Raw genomic sequence first — 23016 nt, 5'->3', positions numbered from 1 at the left:
CACTGTGGCTACATCACTCATCAGGCAGCTCCTGGTTCGAGCAGAAGTCATATCACTGGACTGCATCCTGGAGTATTGGGGTTGGATGCACCTCCGTGTAACGAGCTTCTTGCCTCTGCTTCTATATTGAAGAATCGCCTCGCTGCCTTAGGACGGGAGATGCCTGCGACGCGTCACAGATTTTATGGTTGGGTCCATTCTTTGGACAAGCTTTGGTGGACTCGCATGACGAAGTATGTCTTAAGCCGATGGAGCGAGGAGTTGCACGCTTGTGGTCTATATGCAGCCGTTCGTGCCACCATGTATGGTTTGCCTGTCAGCGCGAAGCATTTCTTCGCTTTGTGTGAGCTTTATACTCCAGATTCGAATACTTTTCTGACCCGGCAAGGGGAGTTGGGCTTGGCCCTCCATGAGATGCACAGGATTTCTGGTTTGCCCATGGGACAGATGCTGTATCAGGAATACTTTCCCTCCAACCATGAATTAAGTCAGCTGAAGGATCGCATGCCCGACCGCTACGAGACTTTATGGGACCTCACATGTCACTATCATATTGCTTTGGCGCAGTCTGAGCCTTTAGCGAAGAGGACTAAATCCCATGTGAGCCAGAAGCAGTTTGCGTCTTATTTGTTCAGAAATCTAGAGAACAATTCTGGCGAGGCTATTTGGGAGTTGGCACCACTCACTCCTTCAGGGGTTAATAGTCTACTGAAGAAGATTGACGCCCATTCCTATACCATTAGCAGTCCTGAGGGTGGCTTTCCTGCAGGGACCAAGTTTAAATCATTCTTGTGGCATGCGACTGCGCCGATTCGACCGATGACCCTTCTCGCCGGTTACCTCGCTATCTGGTTAAAGAAATGCGTGGTCTCATATCAGTCTCGTGATATCTTGCCATTGGAAGTGCTCTACCCAGCGGTTCAACTTGCCTACAAAAAGGAACGTTCAGCTTGCCTACAAAAAGGAACTTTCGCTTCTTCCGATGATGGTGGCTAACATTTATCGAGGGCTTCGACAGATTTCTAGTGCTTTTACACGGAAGGAAAGTGACTCGCCGGCTCAGATTCCTACTATTAAGGTGGAGCTTCCGTACACTTATTTGATGGCTTGGTTCGTCCTTCATCGTTCTGATATGATGTCGGTACTGAACGCCACAGACCCCTCCGTCCCCCTACTACAGTTGCTTGAGAATGGTAAGTGGGAGGGGCGAGGATTCCCTGACATCCGACAGCAGCTACATGTCCACAAGTGTTGGGCGTTTTCTACTTGCTTTTCGCAGTTCTCCGGCCGATACGGCGAGTGTCTGATTGATGAGGAGATGCCGAGGGAGTATCGAACTCATTTAGACATCGGCTGCTTTAACTGGCTTGTGAACATTAGGCCGGGTTATCTGACTTTCCGGGTGGGGAATCAGTGTTTCATAGAGCCATACCTACCCTGCCGGTTCGCTCGCCAGTTTGGCTATGATCAGCTTTATGTCGGGAATCCACGTCAGCAGCTTCGGACCCACGGCGGTTTGGTGGACGGTCTTCGTGCATGGTTGTGGACCGTGACGGGCTGTACTGGTGCTAAGTTCAGTCTCCCGAGTGCTGAGCGGCAGTTGAACCTCACATTCTTAAGCTGCAAGTGGTTGTTAGCAGCTAATAAAACTGTCCCCGTGAAGCCGATTGCAGAGCTAGAGGCTGAGGAGGCTTCTCAGGCTGATTCTCGTATGATTTGGGAAAATGCTCGGTCACAAAGGACACGGAACAAAACTCGTCGGATTGACGAAGAGGGAAAGAAGACCTTTCATTCTGCTGATGAGGCTTCAGGCGGAGATCTTGAAGATTACGAGGACTGTTCTGAACGAGGTCAGTTACTTATTTTTTTTTTCTTCTATCTTCCAGAATTATTAAACCTGACAATGGTTTGATGTTTCAGGGACCACAGCTGACCAAGATGAAGAGTTCCGTCCTTCTTCCCAGGCGAGACCTTCGATTGTTGTCCCTGCTGCTAGGCGGAAGAGATTAGCCTGCAAGCCGCGTGCAGTTTCGCACGCATCTGATATGGATTTGGCCGGTGACGATCCTGCTAGTGACGGAGGTAACATCTACCCTATAGACCAACCTCTTGATCATTCAGAACTTCGACTCATGCTTTTCCATCTCTATACAGGAGAGCGTGGGGAGAGAGAGATGAGTCCTGATCCTGCTTTTCATGATTTTGCATCTTCTGGTGAGCCAGACTCACTGCACCAGGTAGAAAGGCCTGCAGAAGCTGCTGACATTAGGGAGACTGTCAATGTAGGACCCGGTTCGATGAATCCATGTACATTTACCATTAACAATATATCTTTTAGATAGCACACAAAGGAGTCGAATGATTCAGAATTTGTGCATTCCCTGATTGTCTCTGTGCTTCTCGCTCTTTTAGATAATTTGCAGGAGGCAAACGTGGATCTTGGGAATAGAGAGGCTGACGCACCTATAAGAGGTAACTCATTTCTATTGGTTGTAGTCTCTTTATTCTTCTTTCGTACTTATATTCTCTTGTGTCAGATTTCTCGACTGATGATTTTGACGAGGAAGGCTTGCTTGTGGACACTCCTATGCTCCACTTTATGTATGGCTCTCCTCAGATTGATGACCAGTTGCTTGGAGATGTATTTCCTGAGTCTACGCTCCCTAAGAACCCCGAGGATGGTTTTTCTGAAGGTACGTAGCTCTTCTTAAGTTAATTATAGGACTAGCCAATTTTTGACTAATGCAACTATGATGCATCTGAGAATTCTATTTTGTATTTGACAGGAGCTTTTGTCAAGACTGATCCTGTTGAGCCGGCTATGAGACCAACCACACCAGTTGATACACCCCCAGCCATTACACCTCCACTACCCCCAGTGAGTCAAGGGGAAGAAGGTATAAATTGAGCTACTGAGAAATGTTATTTATTTCTTCATCAAGGCTTTTGACGGATTTCTCCTTTTTGTGTAGGGCTTTCTTCTCGGCTTCACGTCCTTGTGAAGGAGTTATTATCAGATAGCGACCCAGAGAAGATTGTCATCTGCATAGAAATCTGCTCCTTCTTCTCCTTTGTGAATGCTATGATTGGCAAACTCTTCCACGGCGGACTTTCCCTTTACCAGTTTAAGCCATTCCTTGAGCCTAAGATAAATTCAATAAAGGATGCAGGATACCCGGATCTGGTGAAGGCTATAGTTGATGATCTTGACTGCCTAGAGCATGAGCTTCAGACGTTTCGCGAGCTCCGGGATGCAGGTGCCTCTTCATTCATTGCTGTCGAGTTGGATACTCACTTACAGACATGGCGCGATACTAGGTTTCTTGCTGAGCTCGAGATTCAGGTGCAGCGGGACCGGGTAGATCGAGTTGAGGCTAACCTTGCTATTAGATCATCCTCACTCGATGAGCTTGATTCTTCCATTGCTTCTTGTGAGACTCAGATAGACCAGCTCCGAAGAGAACTCCGTGAGAAAGAGGAGACTTTGAGTATTCTTCAGATGACGAAGATACAGGATCAGCAGGCGCACACTGCTTTATCTGATGAGCTGAAGTCCTTGAAACAGAAGTTGGTTGAGACAGAGGAGATTGCTGCGAAGACTTTAGCCACCACCGAGGAGTCCATCAGAGTTGAAACGGATTTGATTAGCCTTTATCGACTACCGTTTGAGTCGGGCTAGCATGCGGATTGTCTAAATCCGTTCCGCATGTAACGTTGTGCTAAGAGAGTGAATTCTCTGAGACTTTGTGCTATGATATTGAATACATAGGCTTTACCATTTGTTACGGGAATAGGCTACCCGGCGACACGTGTTAGGTGCTGACTTTTGGATTTTTGGCTAACCCCCAGCCTTCAACGGATTTGATAAGCCTTTACCGACTACCGTTCGAATCGGGCTAGCATGCGAATTGTCTAAATCCGTTCCGCATGTAACGTTGTGCTAAAGGAATGAACTCCCTTAGACTTGATGCTACGACTTCGAATACGTAGACTTCGCTATTGTTACGGGAATAGGCTACCCAACAACGTGTTTTAGACGCTGACTTATCCCTACTTAGGCTTCGGGATAAAATACCCCAGAATCAAACTCTGGTGCCTTTTTCTTCGGAGAAAGACTAAACCAGCGACGCGTGTTAGGCGTCGGCATATCCTTTCTTAGGATTCAGGATGAAATTCCCCATGCGTGTAAGGCATGGATTCTGGTGTTATTAATAACAACCTGCCACAATGTTGAATATGTGGATGGGTGTTCTTTTTAACGGTTAAGAACTAACCGGCAGCGCGGGTTAGGCGCAGACTCATCCCTGCTTAGGTTTCAGGATAGGATACCCCAGAATCAAACTCTGGTGTCTTTTTTCTACGGAGAAAGACTAAACCGGCAGCGCGTGTTAGGCGTAGACTTATCCCTGCTTAGGATTCGGGATAAACTTCCTAGGATGAATCCTAGATTGATAAATTTTGGAAAAGATCAGTGCAGGAAAGGAAGAATTTTATATTCTATTTCCCGGTCTTCTTTTAGAGTGAAAGGCGAACCCGAATACAAGGAAGGAAGAATTTTATATTCTATTCCTTGATTCTGGAAAGGAAGAATTTTATATTCTATTTCCAGTGCAAAAGAAACTAGAAGTGGGATCTCCACTCTGAGAATCTGGAAAATCTAGATAAACTTACCTTTTATAAGATGGGTTATCTGATCGAAAGATGAGTTTTTCGTTTATCGAAATGAAATTTCAACTTCGGTTATAACCATGAGAAGGCTTAACCAAAGAGAAAAAGATGGAGTTCTTTCGTTTATCGAAAGGGAGCTCCGAACTGAAAGTAGACCTCTTGTTCATGGAAAGAGTCAAGAGGGCCAGAAAGATATTTTAGTGGACTCACTGTCAATTAAAATTGATCTGTGAGGGATTTTGGTGGTGAAAAATGATTTTGGGTTATCCTCTAGAATATTAAGTGCAATATTCTTCAAGGAACTTCCCAGTAAATGGGTTATCCTGAATGTACTAGGGATAGTACTTTTTCAGGAACTTCCCATTTATTGGTATTAATTGCCTGTCGCCCTCTTGAGTAATTAGGCGATATGCGCCGTTTGAGTAGACTGTGTCTATCACAAACGGTCCTTCCCACTTGGGTTCGAATTTACCTTTCTTCTTGGAGTTGAGGATTATCGGTCGGCGAGCAGCGAGGACCAGATTTCCTTCCTTGAAGCTTCTCTGTCGGACTCTTTTGTTAAAAGCCCTAGACATTCTAGCTTGATAAAACTCGATGTGTTGTTGAGCTTCCAAGTGCTTTTCATCTAATCTTTCGAGTTCTTCGAGACGTTTCTGGTGTTGTTCTTCCGTTGTCATCTCGGTTGTGAGGGCGATCCGAAGGGATGGGATTTGAATCTCCAAAGGTAGCACAGCTTCACATCCGTATACCAACGAATATGGGGTAGCTCCTGTAGGTGTGCGTATAGTGGTGCGATAAGCCCAGAGTGCTTCACCGAGTTTATCATCCCAATCTCGTTTATTGGTCTTCACGAGCTTGGACAGGATCTTAATGATCGTCTTGTTAAACGCCTCAGCTAATCCATTTGCAGCGGGATAATAAGCTGTTGACGAAACATCTTGAATCTTGAACCTGATGAAGGCGTTGCTTATGAACTGTGGACCGTTGTCATGAATGATCCGTCTTGGCACGCCGTGTCGGTATATGACATGATGCTTGATGAAATTGATGACGTTGTTCGTCTTCACTTCTCTAAGCGGAATCGCTTCAGCCCACTTTGAAAAGTAATCTGTGATTGCGAGGATGAATCGATCACCTTTGACTGAAGGGGGAAAAATAGGACCGACGATGTCCATGCCCCATGTTTCGAACGGCCAAGACGTGGTTGACGTGTGCAACTGCCTTGGTGGTTGGTGCATGTAATTCGCATGTATTTGACATGCATGACACTCTCGAGCGTATTCGATTGCGTCACGAACCATTGTTGGCCAAAAATATCCCATTCTCCTGATGCGATCATACAATTTGGGACCGGGCTGATGCGCACCACATTCTCCTTCATGTGCTTCCTTAAGAACTTCTTCTGCTTCTTTGTTCGAAAGGCACCGGAGTAACAAGCCATCGTACCCTCGACGGTACAACGTGTGGGTCTCGGTATTATAGAAGAATCTTGGCGCTCTTCGGCGGACTGATTCCCTTTCTTTTACATTCTCTGGCAAAATACCATATTGGACATAGTCAATGATAGGAAAACGCCAATCTCGAGACTCAGACCCAATTTGAGTTGAATTCACCTCCTTGGCGTTTATGTTTCCATCGTCTTCCTCTTCAATATCCATATCGTATATGGGTATGCAGAGCTGATGCGTCCTCACTGTGACTAACAGCTTAGTTTCAGGAGGCTGCGCAAGTGATACCGCTAGTGCTGCCAGTGCATCCGCATAAGCGTTCTGGAGACGAGGGATATATTCAATAAAGAATTCCTTAAAAGATTTTGCCATTTTGATGGCTTCCTGGTGGTACGGGATCAGGTCTTGGTTCCTGACTTTATACTCTCCACGGACTTGGTTGACTATCAATTGAGAATCCCCAAAAGCTTCGAGATATTCGACCCCCAGCTCCTTGGCGAAACTGAGTCCAATGAGAAGCGCGTTGTACTCGGCTACGTTATTGGAGCACGGACTAGTCAGTGAATAAGCTCGAGGCATCACATGCTTCCCCGGAGAGATTAAGACAACCCCAACCCCGGAGGAAACTGTAGAACCTCCCGGGGTTATTACCCTATTAACTGCCCTCGAAGCACCATCAAAATATAATTGCCATACTTGTTGGTGTGACGTAGTGTTAACCTTGTGGGTTTCGTCCGGCAAGTCATCATATACTTCTACCGTATCTGTGGTCGGGTTTGCCGCCAAAAGATCGCAAATCGCTTGTCCTTTGATCGACTTCTATTGTTTGAAGTGCAAATCATATTGGGACAAGAGAAGGGCCCACTTCGCTAACCGCCAATTCATAGAGGCCGGTTGCGTCATAAACACCCGTACCGGATTAACGTTGGAAATGACGTAAATCGTCTGTCCAACCAAGTAATGACGCATCTTTTGCATTGCAAATACCAATGCGAGGCATTCTTTCTCAATTATCGAATATCGAGACTCGGCGCCTATCAAGGTCCGACTTAAGTAATAAACTGCTTGTTCGTGACCATTATCATCGTCTTGTGCTAGTAAGGCACTTATCGAGTGGTTCATCGCCTTGAGATAAATCAAGAACGGTCTACCTGATTTTGGTGCAACGAGAACAGGAGGGTTCGTCAGATATGTTTTGATATATTCGAATGCTTTTTGGCAGGCGTCGTCCCAGATGAATGACACCCCTTTCTTGTTTAGCTTAGAGAATGGTTGGCACTTCCCAGAAAGGTTTAAGATGAACTGCCGGATGTAAGCCAGCCGCCCTTGCAATCCTCTGAGCTCTCTCAGATTTCTAGGAGGTTGCAGTTCGTGTATCGCCTTCACTTTGTCAGGATCGATATGTATACCTTTAGTGGTGACGACGAATCCAAGGAATTTTCCGCTAGACATTCTAAGGAAGGATTTAGTAGGGTTCATCTTCAATTGATGGCTCCGCATGAGATCGAACATCGTCTTCAAGTCTTTGATGTGATCTTCTTTGTTGCGGCTTTTTACAACCAAATCATCAATGTAGCACCCAACTGTTTTCCTGAGATGTTCTTGGAAAATCTTAGTCATCGCTCGTTGATACGTGGCGCTTGCATTCTTTAGGCCGAAAGGCATTACGGTGTAGCAAAAGACACCAAGGGGCGTTCTGAACGCTGTATGCTTCTCGTCATCTATCATCAATGTAGCACCCAACTGTTTTCCTGAGATGTTCTTGGAAAATCTTAGTCATCGCTCGTTGATACGTGGCGCTTGCATTCTTTAGGCCGAAAGGCATTACGGTGTAGCAAAAGACACCAAGGGGCGTTCTGAACGCTGTATGCTTCTCGTCATCTGGATGCATCTTGATTTGGTTATATCCTGAAAACCCATCCATGAAAGACATTCTCTCAAATCCACATGTATTGTCGATAATGACATCCGTGATCGGGAGAGGAAAGTCGTCTTTTGGACATGCCGTATTCAGGTCCCTGAAGTCAATGCAAATCCTGATTTTACCGTTCTTCTTCATGACTGGAACGATATTGGCTAGCCAATCTGGATGTTGCTCCTCTCGGATAAATTCTGATTCGATCAATTTCTTAACCTCTGCCTCAATAGCTTCCATAATCTGCGGACGAAACCGTCTTTGCTGTTGTTTGACAGGTTTGGCATCCGGCTTGATATCGAGGTGGTGCATTACCACATTGGGATCGATCCCTGACATATCTTCATAGTTCCAAGCAAAGACGTCTTCATAGTTCCAAGCGAAGACGTCAATATACTCCCTGATGAGAGCAATTAACTCCTCCTTCTCATTTGGGGGAATGCTGTCACTGATGAATATGGGCTTCGGGTTGGCCTCGTCTCCCATGTTAACTTGGACTATTTTATCTTCAGTGGGGGGTTCCCTCTGTTCGAACCTATCACCATACTGCATGTTCAGGTGATGAACCCACGGGTCTTCCCATGTTGGCATTTGATCATCGTCTTGCATTGTGGACGGATCAGCTGTAGCCATGTTCGCCATTAGGGCTTTGAAAGCTTCCCCCAGACTGGTATCGGAATCCCATTCCGAGGAATCTGGCGAATTTCCATTTTTGTATTGCTTAGATGATTGGTCATTAATTAACCAGCAGCATTCATCTTCTGAAGAAGATTCATACCCTAACCCTCGTCCGTACTTATAATAATCATCTGGTTTCCCTTTTGGTACATATGCCGCTTTGGCTGGAGTACGAGGACCTCGATCGAAGTATAGACCTTCTCCGAGTGTGAAATCATACCCCAGCTTTTCCATGAGCTTGCGCGCTTCCGGGCTATACTTAGATAAATGCCGACCAGGTTTGTCATCATCTTCATCTTCACTTAGGAAATGATCTGGCAACGGAAGATTTTCTCCTTTACCATAAATCACTTCCTTTTGTCCCCCTACCTTGGCAGGAATAATTCGGGTTGTTCCGAAAGAGATGGAATTATCACGTTACTATGGATCCAAGGCCGACCCAATAGTAAGTTGTATGAAGTCTCCGCATCGATCACATAACACGTGACTTCTGTCTTCAGATCTCCCATCTGGCACTTCACCCGGATCTTACCCAAGGGTCTTGACCCACTAGTGTTGAATCCATAAATAACAGTGCCTGTGGACGCCAATTTGCTTACTGGAATGCCGAGGAAATGCATCAATCGAAGCGGCATAATACTCACCGCAGAACCCGGATCCACTTGGATTCGGTTGACTTTGCTGGAGCCGATGTACCCGATGAAGTATAGCGGTCGATCGTGGTTCGAATTCTTCGTCTGCATATCCTCTTTGGTGAAAGTAATGCAGGGAAGGTTCTTAGTCGCTATATTGCATTGTTGACTCAGCGGTTCCGGTTCTTCAGGCACCGGCTTGACTTGAGTCAGAAACACCTCTGAATTGGCCAACGCTTCTTGCAAGGCCTCCCTGGTTTCCTTGGACAACCGCAGTAATTCATACAGCGTTATCCGTGCTGGAATGTTGGCTAGTTGAGCCATTATATCGAAGACTAGCTTCTTCGCCCGGTGTAGGACTCGTAATCACCCCCATCTCCGTGAGAGTTTTGGCTGGTCCCCGTTTATTCACCCCCTGCTCACTAGGTGGTGGATAATTGTAGTGATACTCATTTCCGCTTCTAGTGGCGAAGACTTCTTGTTCTTCTTCAGAGAGCGGGAAAGTAGGAGCTTCATCGCCATCCTCCTCGAAGATTGCGTAAGCAGCATTGCAGGACTTGCCTTTGCCCTTTCTTCTCGAGGAAGTCGCCCACTGTTCGTCTTCAATGAGATCAGGATGAACCCATAGGATTTCGCCATTTGGGGCTGTGTGTGGCACAAGTCCTTTTTGGCGCTGTCCATGTGGGTCGTCGTTCACTGTCTTCATCCCTACTTTGGTGATGCGCTCCGGTTTGAACCATGTTGTGGGCACCGATCCAAAGTTGATTGAAACCGCGTTTGCTCCGACATTTTTGGACGGCTTCGGGGTTATGACGCCTACATTAATTAGTGCCTAGATCTTGTCCTTGAGGTGGTAGCACGACTTGGTAGGGTGATGGACCGCTCTATGGTATGCGCAATACTTCGGGTCCGTCACTTTGCTAGCCCCTTCTTGATCCACAATCGCCGGCAGCTGGATTTTGTTATTCTCCAACAGGTACTTAAAGATGCCGGGAACCTCGTCATCTTTGAAGGAATACACTTTAGGAAACCCCGGCTCCGAAGATTTCTGCTTCTGAGGCCGTTGTTGCCATTGCCCCCGAGCTTGTTGTGATGCTTGTTGCTGCTGCTGTTGCTGAGGTTGCAATTGAAATGTTTGATTAGCATCAACTGCATTAGCATACGCCTTACCTTTCCCTCGTGGGACAAAATTCTGTTGTGGAGCATTCGTCGCCTGTTAGCCTCTCTCCGCCTTCTTCCTTCTGAGGAATCGCTCGGCTTGCTCTCCTCAGACCTTCAGATCCTTCCATGTCTTGGACGGTGCTGTCCCCATTGCTTCCAACACGTCCAGTGCGAGGTTGTTGTGGCAAGTCTGGAGGATGAATTCCTCGGTGATCGGGTCCCGACAGTTCATCGCCTTGTTCCGGAACCTCTTGACGAAGGTGTCAACCAATTCCCCGTCTTTCTGTTTCTCATCAAGCAACGACCCAATGGATATCTCTGTGTCATCGTCGAAGAAGTTGGCGAGGAATTTGGTCTCCATGTCGTCCCAGCTATTTACGCTTCCTGGCTTGAGGCGGCGATACCAATCGAAAGCGGCTCCACGAAGAGTGCCAACGAAGGACCGTACCATCAGAGGCTCATTACCAGAGATAACCCCCAGGTGTGATTTAAAGTAAATCAAGAACCCATCCCATTAAATGGTGTGAAGTTAATTAAGTTGAACTTCGCCGGATATGGGATTGATTCCCATTCTCTTGGGTATGGACAAGGAATGCCTGTTTTCTTCATCTCTTGAGCGGAAATCAACGTATTGATTTTGCTCTCGAGATTTTTAATCTTCAAGTTTTCACCTGTGTTTTCGCTAGCATTCTCATTACCACCCCCTGCATTGACGGGAGGATTATTGGCATTATGCGTCTCATTCGCATTTGTGTCCTCATCTTCCAGATTAACCGGGTTACGACGACTTGGCTCGCCTTGCTGGTTCGTCAATGCTTGGATTTGTTGGTCATGCATTTCTCTCATGTTTTGCATGGCCATCTGCATTTCGAACCTGAAGGTTTCCTGTTGCTTAGCTAAGGCATCTTCAAGCATTTTGGCCACTTGCTCCGCACTTATCATAAGTGCCTCGCGGGGTTGTCCCTCGCTGGATACCGTATTATCTGATGCAACCGCGGAGCCGGCATCAGATTCTTCATCTTCTGAAGGGAGCCTTGTTCGAACTCTACCATAGGTTGTCCGCTTGATGGTTCCGGACTGCAGACGGGTTCTAGGCCGGGATGCTTTCAGAATCGACTCGAGATTATCCCGTGGCCGATGTCCTTTGCTGCGTCATAATTGGTGGTGACACTCTGGAAATTCTCCATTTTCAACCACCGTTCTTCTTCGTCGGAAACGCCTAGCCTTGGTTTTGGCGTTTGGTACTAAGTCTTTCGAAAACCGAAACTCTTTCGGGGACTGCCTTGATGCAGTTGCACTCAGACAATACTGCCGAATGAGTTTGGAAGCGGGCATTGAGTTTCCTGTCTCGAGGACTCCTTTTCCTGGTTTTATTCGTACCCTCAGCACGATAGTACAACTCGTCTTCTTGACGATCGGAGTAACCTATCGTGTGTTGGCACGACTTCTCAGGTATAACATTATCGTCATCAGACGATAATGTTTCCTTCTGAGGAGGAATTGCTTTCTTTGGGCTTTCGAAAGTCACGCGCCTCGAAACATGCCTTTTTGGGCGTGAGTTCTCGGCGGACTCCTGGACTTCAATGCGCAAGTTGGTGCGCATGACTGCCCTGGTCTCTTTGTCATGTTAGAGGTGACGGTGACCCCCAACATGTTGCGTCATCCGGGGCTTCTTCATCGGGCCCAAACGATCTTGAACAGGAGCTTTGCCTCTCTCATCGGGAATCGGACCGAGGCGCTCCAAGACTGACTTTTTCCTTCGGGATGATTCTGCATGATCTCCCGGAGAAGCTATTGGGATTACCGGTGACTTTGGTTGATTCACGGAGGTTAGACTTTGTTTGGAGGCTGGCTTCGGCCTCCACACTTGGCGGCGTTGATGGGGGCTTCTTGGCCACTCTTTCTTTCTTCAATTCCTCGCCTTCTACACAAGGATTTTTGCTTTGTGCAAGCAATGCGCGGCGTTTGTGAATCCGCTCTTCGGTGTCAAATGGTTCCGTTTGACCGGATCCATTCGTTCGGTTGCGGCTTGGAGGAACAGCCATTCTTAATTGTTGAGGCTGTTTGCCTCTCCTGTTCTTCAGATCCGTGTTTGTAGCGGCCGCCATCCGTAGACTCCATCGCCTTAGCGAGTTGCCGCGCAAGGCGTTGACGCTGCCTCTGGCGGGCTCTCTTCGAGAGAGTCATAACGCCTTCAATAGTAGAGGCGTCGCGAGAACAGGTTTGACCTCGTTGGAGGTCGGTGGAACTTCACCGATGCGACTTTGGCATCAGTTGGGGTGAGAGCGTCGTTGGTATTTCTGAACTTCTTCAACCAACGAACTTTTCTCCTGAGAGGAGAACTTCTGTACTTGCGGGGGGAGGTAGATCCGGACGAGGATGAGAGGTACTCCTCGAACTTGGCCTGGTCGAATTCATACTCGACCTCCTCCTCGACCGGGATTGAGATCCGCGGCTGCACGTGACGATCTCGCAGCGGAGATCGGTGGCTCCCACTGTGGTCGCCAGATTGTTCGCGTGAAAATTGCCTTCATTGAATTCATTGTTATCTCAAGTAGATTGCTTTTTGGTTACCAAAAGATCCGGTCTTTTTTTAGATCCGGTTACAACGAAATCAAAGAAAAAGAAAAAGATTAACAACTTTCCTTTCGAACGAATCACGAGCTCCTGTTTTGCGGTCGCTCGCTTGTGTGTGGTTCTTGCCAACGCCGGGTTAATCCGTGGACCAGCCGCGCGATCTAGACTCCGGTCGGATCTACACGATTTTGACGGGTATTATTTCGCGAAGGAAATAATAGCCGGGGGGATTAATCACAAGGAAATAATCGCCCTTAGTTCTCGGATCAAAGGCCAAGCTTTGATCGGAGTATGATCTTCGTGTAGATCTCAGATCTGATCTCTCCTCTCTCTGAACTCCTGCCTTTTTTTGACGTGGATGGCTCGCCGAGAACGAATCTGAATGTTAAGTCCTCAAGTCTTCAAAACTCCAAGCTTAATTCTCAATTCGGGCAGAGTTTTGGCTCTCCAAGTTCCCACCTTTGACAAATGAACCAAGGGCCTATTTATAGGCTTCTGAACTGTGCCGTGGCAGCAGATCTGGGCCGGACACCTATAGGTGCCGACTCTGGCCGGCGCACCTATAGGTGGCTCAGCCTTGGCCGAGCCCCCCTTAGGCGTGGTTTTTCATCGTTTTCCGTTTTTGGTTCAGTCCGTGATCCGGTTCTGTGGTTGATTTATCCGGACTTGAATCGTTGACCTGATTTGGCAGTAAATCCGATTCCTGTTTTGGCAGTAAATCCACTTCTGAATTCGAGTCCGAAACTGATCTTGATTCGATCGTGATTCGTCCGAGTCCGCCCTTGGATGGATGACTCATTGACTCTTCAACCCGTTAGCTTGATTCCGCACGCGAGTGGATCTATTCCGTTGTTTGCGTGCGATTCGTTAACCTCGTCGCCCCGTTGGTTCGTCGGTTTGTGCTGAGCTGTGCTAAGAGATCTATAAGCAATTTTATACGCCTACAGAGGCGAACACGTTGTTGACCATAGTGGGAGCCAACAGTCACATCATCAGAACTGTAGTGTTGCAGCCTAGCAACATTCAAGTCAATTCAATGGTTGAATACGAATTTCACCAAGCAAAGTTTGAGGAATATCTCCTTATCTTCATCATGGTCCTCTTATCCTCATAAGTGTAGGAGGATTTCATCTTCGAAGAAGGTTTTCTAGTCTTCTGCATCAATGAAGACTCAAGGTGACAACTCTTACACAACAGTTGTTGAGGCTTCCCCTCGCAACGTTATTCCGACAACCAACAAAGCCAGAGATTCTGCTCATAATGACTCCTCCCCAGTTAAGGAGTCATTCATTAAAATAAAAGTTCACCAACTCAAACGAAGAGGGCTCGTCAGACAACACCAGCACAAGGCTCGTCGATTTGCAAAGGCGTTGGAATAGATGGATGGAGTTCGCTACAATGCGGACTTGGAATCACGAAAGCGTCGAGCAACTAAATCACTTTAATAACACATCGCTAATAATTACTCTAAGCCATCGACCGAGAAAAGGGTTCTCGTCAAGAGGACTAATTCAACTAAGAAGAAATCTCTTGTGTGAAAGGCGCAAGAGTATAAGAAGAGGGAGATGGTCAAAGAACTACCAAAATCCTGCAAGGTTTGGATTCCAAAGTCCATACTCTCACAAAACAAAGAAGGAGCACATACAAAGGCGTCGTGCACATGTCACGCACACTCACGCTCTTGTGGGAATTTATTGATTGTGCCTATGTTGTGCCCATTTTGAAGAAATCCAAATAGAGCAATTATGATAAAAAGATGTTTACTATGTACAAGTTAGTGTTAGAATTTTTGCTTAATGCTTTTGATACATGTATTTCTAACAAACTTGCTCATTTTGATAGTGCTTACACATTATGAAAATATATAGAGCCACATAAAGGTAACTTAGAGGAAATCCAACGCGTTTCAGTGGATTTTTCTTCAAGTGAGAGTGGAGCTTCATCGTGTACACGGTCACTAGACGATAGCCCTAGTAAGGTATGCGAGTCTAAATCCGATAGCGAATTATCTATAGTTAAACTCGTATGTGCATATGAGAAATTAACGAAAGCCTACAAAATATGAGAAATTATTGAAAGTCTACAACAAATTGCATTATAATTTTATAGATTTAAAAAGCAAGCATTTAAGCTTAAAATCCGACCATAATATGCTAGCTTCTAAGTTATATACTATTGCTAAAGAGAGTGTGATCCTCAAATAAAACAATGAAAAATTAAAATTGGATCATGATTCCTTGACTTTGAATATTGCTAGCTAAAATCATGACAAAAATGATGCCTTATTAGAAGTAGAACCTATTAGGAATGAATTTAATTCTTTTAAGAATAATCATATATGCTCTACTTCTATTGTCAATGATATCATACCAAATGATGAGTTGAATAATGTGAAAAATCATATTTCTTCTTTAGATTCAACTCTAACTTAATGCATTAACAACCATAAGAAACTTATGAACATGAGTGCTAAGTCTTGTGTAAATGCTTCCAAATCACATACACACTATGCACATATGTATAGAAAAGTTTATAAATATACCAATTGCGGTCGTAAAGGTCACCTTGCTAAATTTTGCTATGATGTATAAAAACTGACAAATACTAATATTATTACCCTTATGCATCTCATAAAGTTTTTTCACCACACACACACACAAACATGCACCCATTTCTCATCATAAGCATGTTAATGTGTTTAAGTATGATTTTTGTGGAAGAATTGGCCATTTGACAGAGTTTTGTTTTGATTTACAAAATGTTTCACACTTACAAAATGCTTTAAATAGACCATCGTTGTTTGCAAATACTTTAAATTGTACATTCATTTATTTCATGCATGTTTATATACTCTTTGTGTAGATTGTTTATCATCATAAAAAAGAGAGAGATTTTTAGGTCTCATATTTATAAGCCTACAATCTAATCTAGTTTTGATGATTAATAAATAATTCCTAACATCGTTTGTTGAGTGTTTGTATTTACTTGCTAGGAATCCTACACAAAGATCCTAGTTGGAGGTTGGATGGAATTAAGCGTAAACGACGATATCTTGGAGGTTAGTGCAAATCAAAATGAAGCCATCATAATTCAAGTTAATATTCATCATCGCTTTATCCACAACCAACATGAGTTATTGAAGATCATTTGCCTTTGGTATATTAGTTTTTAGTTTATACTTTATGTGTTAATGCTTAAAGCTCATATCATACACATATACGTTATTTTGTTTTGTTACGTTATACGCTTCTTTGAGAAAATAACCCACTCTTGGTTTATTGACATTATGATACAGTCTTACATCTTTTATAAAGTCTATAAATCCATTAAAAAGAATATCAATGTTTACTTGAAAGAATTTTATCAAAAAAATAAGTGTTTAGAGATATAGTATCTTGAATAGTTTGCAAAATACATCAGTTTTCATAATTGGGAAATAAAATTTATAAAATTTCTTCTCTAACTTGTTCATCATCATATATATAAACATTTTCCCAAGTTTTATTAATTTTAGAGTTGTTTTGTTATTTTAAATTGAATTTAAAAAAATAAGTTTTAAGTAGTTTTTCAAAATCTAGAATATCTATTTTAAAATAGTGATTTCTCATAAATGCGAAGTGATATTTCAGATATGTTTTTCTAAAATGTTTACCTTCATGTGTAGAAACATTGTACCAAATTTTACTTTTTTAGAGTTGATTTGTTATTTTTAATTGATTTTATAAAATCAGCTACGCAAAATTTCAGAATCTGTCGTGCATGTTTTCAGTTGACCGATGCATGTATTCAGTCGACATATAAGCATGTCAGTCGACCGAGCAGGTGTATTTTTTAGCCTTTTGAAGTTTCAAGCCTATTAGTAGACCGACGCAAAGTTTTAGTTGACCGATAACGGCTAGTTTGACCAGTAATGACTAGTTTTGGGATGTTTTGGTTTGGGAGGCTATATATATGCCTCATAACTCTTTTGTTTAGTTTATGGATGTTTTAATTGAGTTTATATCAGTTTGTTTTCAAGGTTTTAAGTGGGTTTTGGTTTGTATAGAATATTTTAACAAAGAGAAGGCTTTTAAATCTCGGTTTTGAGGAGTTTAACCTCAACCATCTACATCTACATCTCTTTGTTTAGAGAAGTTTTTCTAAACTCATTCTCTAGCCTATTTATATCTTGATTATCATATTTAAGCTATATTTATTTGAGTTTAATTCATTTTATTCATTGATTCCACACACAACCTTTTGAGATTTAGTATTTCACATGTCGTATATTTAGGTTGTGGGGTTGTATGATTGAGAGAGCTTAATTTTCGTTCTCACTTGTTTAGAGAACGAAACCTTTTATTTATGCTTATTATTGAGAGAACACGTTGTAATACACAAGAATACTTAAAGGAGTGGTTGGGAGAGACGGGGTCAATACCACAAGGAGTGGCTTGGTCGTAAAAGCCTAGTGAGATGTAGTAATTCCAAGAACTTGAGGAAGGTGACACGGGCTAGGCCAACACTTAGAAGAGTGTATTATGTATTGATAATCGTGTGAGTTGTAAAAGTTTTAGATGAGATAGAAAACTGATTGCGTAGTTGATTTTGTGATTAGTGAAGAATCTTCTAGAGGATGAGGAGCGGAGACGTAGGTCGTGGGTTAATTAAACTCCGTGATCAATTTCTTGTGTTTTTATTTGGCATTGATATATATTTCTCTTATATCTTGTGCTCATTGTTTATATCGCCTATTGTCATATTGTTTATTTTTGCATATAATCCTTTTGAATATCATTCTTGCTAGGATAATTAGTTAATAAGTTTTAGTTTGGCATCGTATTCGGACTAGATTAGTAAATACCCTATTCACCACCCCTCTAATAATCAACTCATGTGGCAAGCACCCCTGGGTCTTCAAAAATTTCTTCATGAGTTGGAGTTGTCCTAGTTTCCACAGAGAAACATGTGATACCTCAAGCCTATTCACAGATTGGGCCTTGCTCCAACAACGTGTCTGAATATAATGTGCTTCTCATTAGACTCAGTTTCGCTAAAGATCTAGGGGTGGAGTACCTTGAAGCCTTTGGCAATTCCCAACTAATAATCAACCAATTTCTAGGAGAATACGAAGTTAGGAATCAAAATTTGATTCTGTATCATAAAGAGGCTATTGATATGGTAGAATCGTTTGAAGACTTCTTCATCAAGTACAACCCGCGCCTTCAGAATACTTACTCGAACTTCAAGATAGAACAACACTGGTAGTCTCTTTAGTACAGCCTCCTGAGATAGAACAATTGGTTCCTGTAAGAACTCATCAGCTTTTTATACCAGACTGTGCCCTAGACATCAAAGAGATGCACGCAACCAGAATCAAACTCGAACCTCAAGACTAGCGTTTCCCTATTATTGACTATGTCTTACATAACATCTTGTCAGAGGATATAAAAGAAAGAGACTCAGTCCGACGAAGAGCACCGAGGTTTTATTACAATGCAACAACCCAGGCGCTCTATCGCTGTACATATGATGGTTTGTTTCTCTGATGTCTTTCAACCAAGGAGGCAGAAGAAGCCCTAAAAAGGCATGACGTAACTTATGGTGCACACCAGCCCAGTCCTAAACTACGTGATCACCTCATAAGATTGAGATATTATTGGCCAACTATAGTAAAGGACACAGTCGCGTATGTACGACAGTGTCACGCATGTCAGATATATGCTAACTACATGTATTAATCTTCGGAGCACCTGCACCCTTCAGCCACATCCTGATCATTAGAAACCTAGGGAATGAACATTATTGGTCCTATTTTTCCTCTGTCAATCAAAGGTGACCACTTTATTTTGGCAATCACCGACTATTTCTGCAAGTGGGCTAAAGCAATTCTACTCAGAGAAGTAAAGATGAGTGATGTCATTAAGTTTATCAAATGCTATATCATCTACCAATACGGTGTTCCAAGACGAATTGTGTATGACAACGACCCTCAGTTTGTCAGCAACGTATTCATCAAATTCTAGGGAAAGTTCAGAGTTCAACATGACTTGTTAACATCATACAATCCCACTGCAAATGATTTAGCTGAGGCCTTCAACAAGATCATTATTAAAATCTTAACGAAGTTAGTAAAAACTAACAAGCGAGATTGGGATGAAAAACTTGGTGAGGCTCTCTAGGCCTATCGTACTATAGTACGCACACCTACCGGAGCAACTCTATATTCCTTAGTATATGGGTATGAGGCTATTATTCCCTTAGAGATTCAGATTCCATCCCTTCGCGTCGCTCTTGCAACAGAGATGACGAAGGAAGAGCAACATCAAAAACGTCTTGAAGAACTTGAGATGTTAGATGAGAAACGCTTAGAAGCTCAATAACAAATTGACTTATACCAAGCTAGAATCTCCAAAGCCTTCGATAAAAAAGTCTGACAATGGCTCTTTAAAGAGGGAGACTTGGTACTTGCCATTTAGCGACCAATGATAATCAACTCAAAGAAGAAAGGTAAATTCCAACCCAAATAGGAATGACCGTTTGTAGTAGATACAGTCTACTCAAACGAAGCATATCGCTTGATCACCCAAGACGGTAACAAGTTCATGATGATAATTAATGGAAAGTTCATGAAGAAGTACTACCCTTAGTGCATTCATGATAACCTATTAAAAAATAAATTTGATGCATGCAATTTGAATTATTGTACATATTGTAAATATTCATATATATCATTCCGTATCAATGATAGAAGCAATGCCTATCGACGGGAAGTTCTTGGAGAATACTACACATAATATTCTTAAGGATAATCCCACGTCAATCAACTATTTGAGATGGAACCCAACCATCTTAATAGTTTTTCTTAATCATTATTTGGATGATTAAAATTCTTCTTTGAAGGCTTTAAGATATGAAGCATACTTCATTAGCTTCAATCCAATTAGAACAAATTACTTAAATTCCTTCAAATGCATTTTAAAACAAAATCCCCGGTTGTCAGTACTTCCTGATAACTAGAATTCCCTCGTGAAGTGAAAGATAAGAAAATATATTCTTTCCTTCTTTCATGGTTAAACTCATTCATCCCTTGCTGTGTCTAGGCATTTAATATTCCCACTATTGAAGTCCTGACATACTTGATATTCCCCAATTGCGTTAATTGTTAATTATCAAACCTTATTGTGTTAGGTTTTCGTAAGAAAATATCATCGAGAACTTAATACCAAAACACCCACTGTGTCCTTATTGTCAAGCAAACCTTGATAATCATAATCATTCTTATCATTTCTAATACATTCAAATCTCAACGATCAAACCTTCAGACAGTTAGAATCATCTCAAAATCTCACTCAGTCAAACCTTTAGACAGTTAAGGCCAATACCAAAATCCCCTTTTGATTCTTTCCATGAACGAGAGGACTACTCAAATTAGATAATTAAACTTTCAGACAGTTTAGGGTTATCCAAATTTCACCTTTTACTTTCGCGAGTTAAAAGGTCTCTTATGAGTCAACTCCACGTAGCATGACTCAAATATGATTCTTGGAGTGGATATCCCACTCTAAGTTTTTTTTTCCATATTCTCTAATGTACATGCATTCAGAATCCTTCAACTCTAAGTTCATATGAACAAGGAGTCACCGATGGGGTCTAAATGATGTCTAAAAGTTGCAAGTACACAACCAATTAAGTTATAGTATAAAAGCTATCGATCCTACGAGGAAGGTATTGTAAGAGATAATTAAAATTAGTTCTTATGTTGTGTGCCTGACAATTAGGGGTGATGGTTGAATATGATTGGGGAAGATATGATGAGTGTTGTGATTATGAACAGTGAAATTTGAGGAGAGAGAAAGAAAACTCAAGAAAGTGAAGATGAAAGTTTCAATGAGGAATATGGGGAATCTAGAATTGAATCCACTAGCTAATTTTAATTATAAATTATGAACTATTCTCTTTATATCATATTTTACTTTAGATTTATTAAGCATAGATTATCAAACAGCTTAAAGAAAATATAACCTATCAAATTATCATCTAAGCAAAATTAATATTCATAAAAAGAACAACAACTAGATAGTAATTCTAGAATTCATAAGCATAATCTATCAAACCACTCAAGATAAGCATAGAGTATCAAATTCTTCTTCTACAAATTAGTTTTCTAGTTGATTATCCTACCCATGAACAATTAAAGTGTAAGAAAATAATTCATAAATATAAAAGAAATTAGACTAGTTTTATATAATTCTAGAGTTCCTACAAAAATTAGTTTCACATCTTTACGGAAGAAAAACAATAAAAGAAAAGAAAGGAAAACTAATTACAAAGAAAAGAAATTATAAAAACAAATCTAACTAATTGTAAAAGAAAAGAAAAAGAAAACTAAACTATGCAGAAAATAAATCTAAGCTACAAAGGGCAAAATAAAAGGAAAACAAGAAAATAAATCTTCTCTACAATACAGGAATATAAATCGAAACTACTAAAAAGAAAAGAAATAATTACAAGAAAATAAAAAAAGAAAATAAAAGACAAACCTTCAAATTGATCTTCATCTCTATCATTATCATCAAACAAAGAGAAGAAAATATGAAGAGTAAAAATATTTTATTAATTGTAACAAAGTTACAAAGTGGAAGATATTCTCAATCAAGAGTAACCCTCTTCTCTCCAAAAATGAGTTACAAAATTTTTCACACCCTAATCCCTCACTATCTACCCCTATTTATAGCATACAACAGTGAATGAGAGCCATTGGATCAAAACTTAAGCCCTAAGATAATTACAGGAACAAATGAAGAAGTTTAGGGAAAAAGGAAACAAATCATGCAAATCTAAACAGCTTGGTAACGTCTGGTGTTGTGGTCATATCTCTCTGGTATTAACTCAGATTTGGCTGAATAAAAATTCTATGGAAAACTAAAAACGAGATCTACAACTTTTGTATTTATGATATCTTTGAAATTAAAACATATCAGGAGAAAATATTCGTACAAAGAAGCACAATCTGCGCTGGAATTGTCATCCAGATTTCTTCTCTTCTATTGGGCTTGGGCTTGGGCTTTTGGCTTTAGATCTTGGTCTCTTTCTTGTATCCTTCATTAGTTCAGGGTCTTTGTTGAGAGATAAGATTTCTTTTGTTTTATTGACCTGCAATTAAAGATAAAAATAATTATTAGTGATGTATTTATTCATAAAAAATAGATAACGATGGTATAAAATTATAATAAAAATATGATTATAAAATACCCCTATACCTAAACTTTTGCTAGTTCTCTAGCAAAGAAAGAAATTAAAAACCCTAACTCACTTTCACAGGAATCGCGGTTGTATTTAACACATACGACAAGCCTTTAAACGCCTAGGTTACCCCAAAAGGACGAGTTATATTCTTATGAGGGTTTGCAGTGAATATACCCACAAAATTTGATCAACTTGGCAATTTAAAGAAGTTAGTCAATAACTAATTTTACTTGATATATTTAGATAATCTAATTGAAGCTAGTTATTACTCAAAAAATGCTTTTATAAATAATTCTAAGGTCAATCTTCTAGAAAATCTTTTCATCATAGCAATACAAAACCAAGTCAAACTTAGAAATTTAAATTAAAAGTTTTGAAAATATATATATATATAACATTGTTAGTATTTTTTTAACTCTTTACTCCTTGCTGATACTTTATCGGACTTTCTAAGTGACCATTTATCGAGTTTTGGGCTAATAAATCCCAACCCAGTTTGGCTTAGATCATTATGTATGGAGATACTCATTAGGCTTAATTACTCGATCAACTTAGACTTTATAAGATAGAATAACTTTGAATTCAAGAGTTTTGGTGTTAGTTTTTTTAATATGTGTGTGTGTGTGTGTGTGTGTGTGTGTGTGTGTGTGTGTAATCTGAAAAATGTGTAAATCAAGACAACTTAAAAAATTATTTTCAACACTAAGCT

Source organism: Asparagus officinalis, chromosome 4, assembly GCF_001876935.1.
Source record: "Asparagus officinalis chromosome 4, Aspof.V1, whole genome shotgun sequence".
Classification (NCBI taxonomy): domain Eukaryota; kingdom Viridiplantae; phylum Streptophyta; class Magnoliopsida; order Asparagales; family Asparagaceae; genus Asparagus; species Asparagus officinalis.
The sequence above is the reverse complement of the archived record's forward strand: the minus strand, read 5'-3'. Positions refer to the sequence as shown.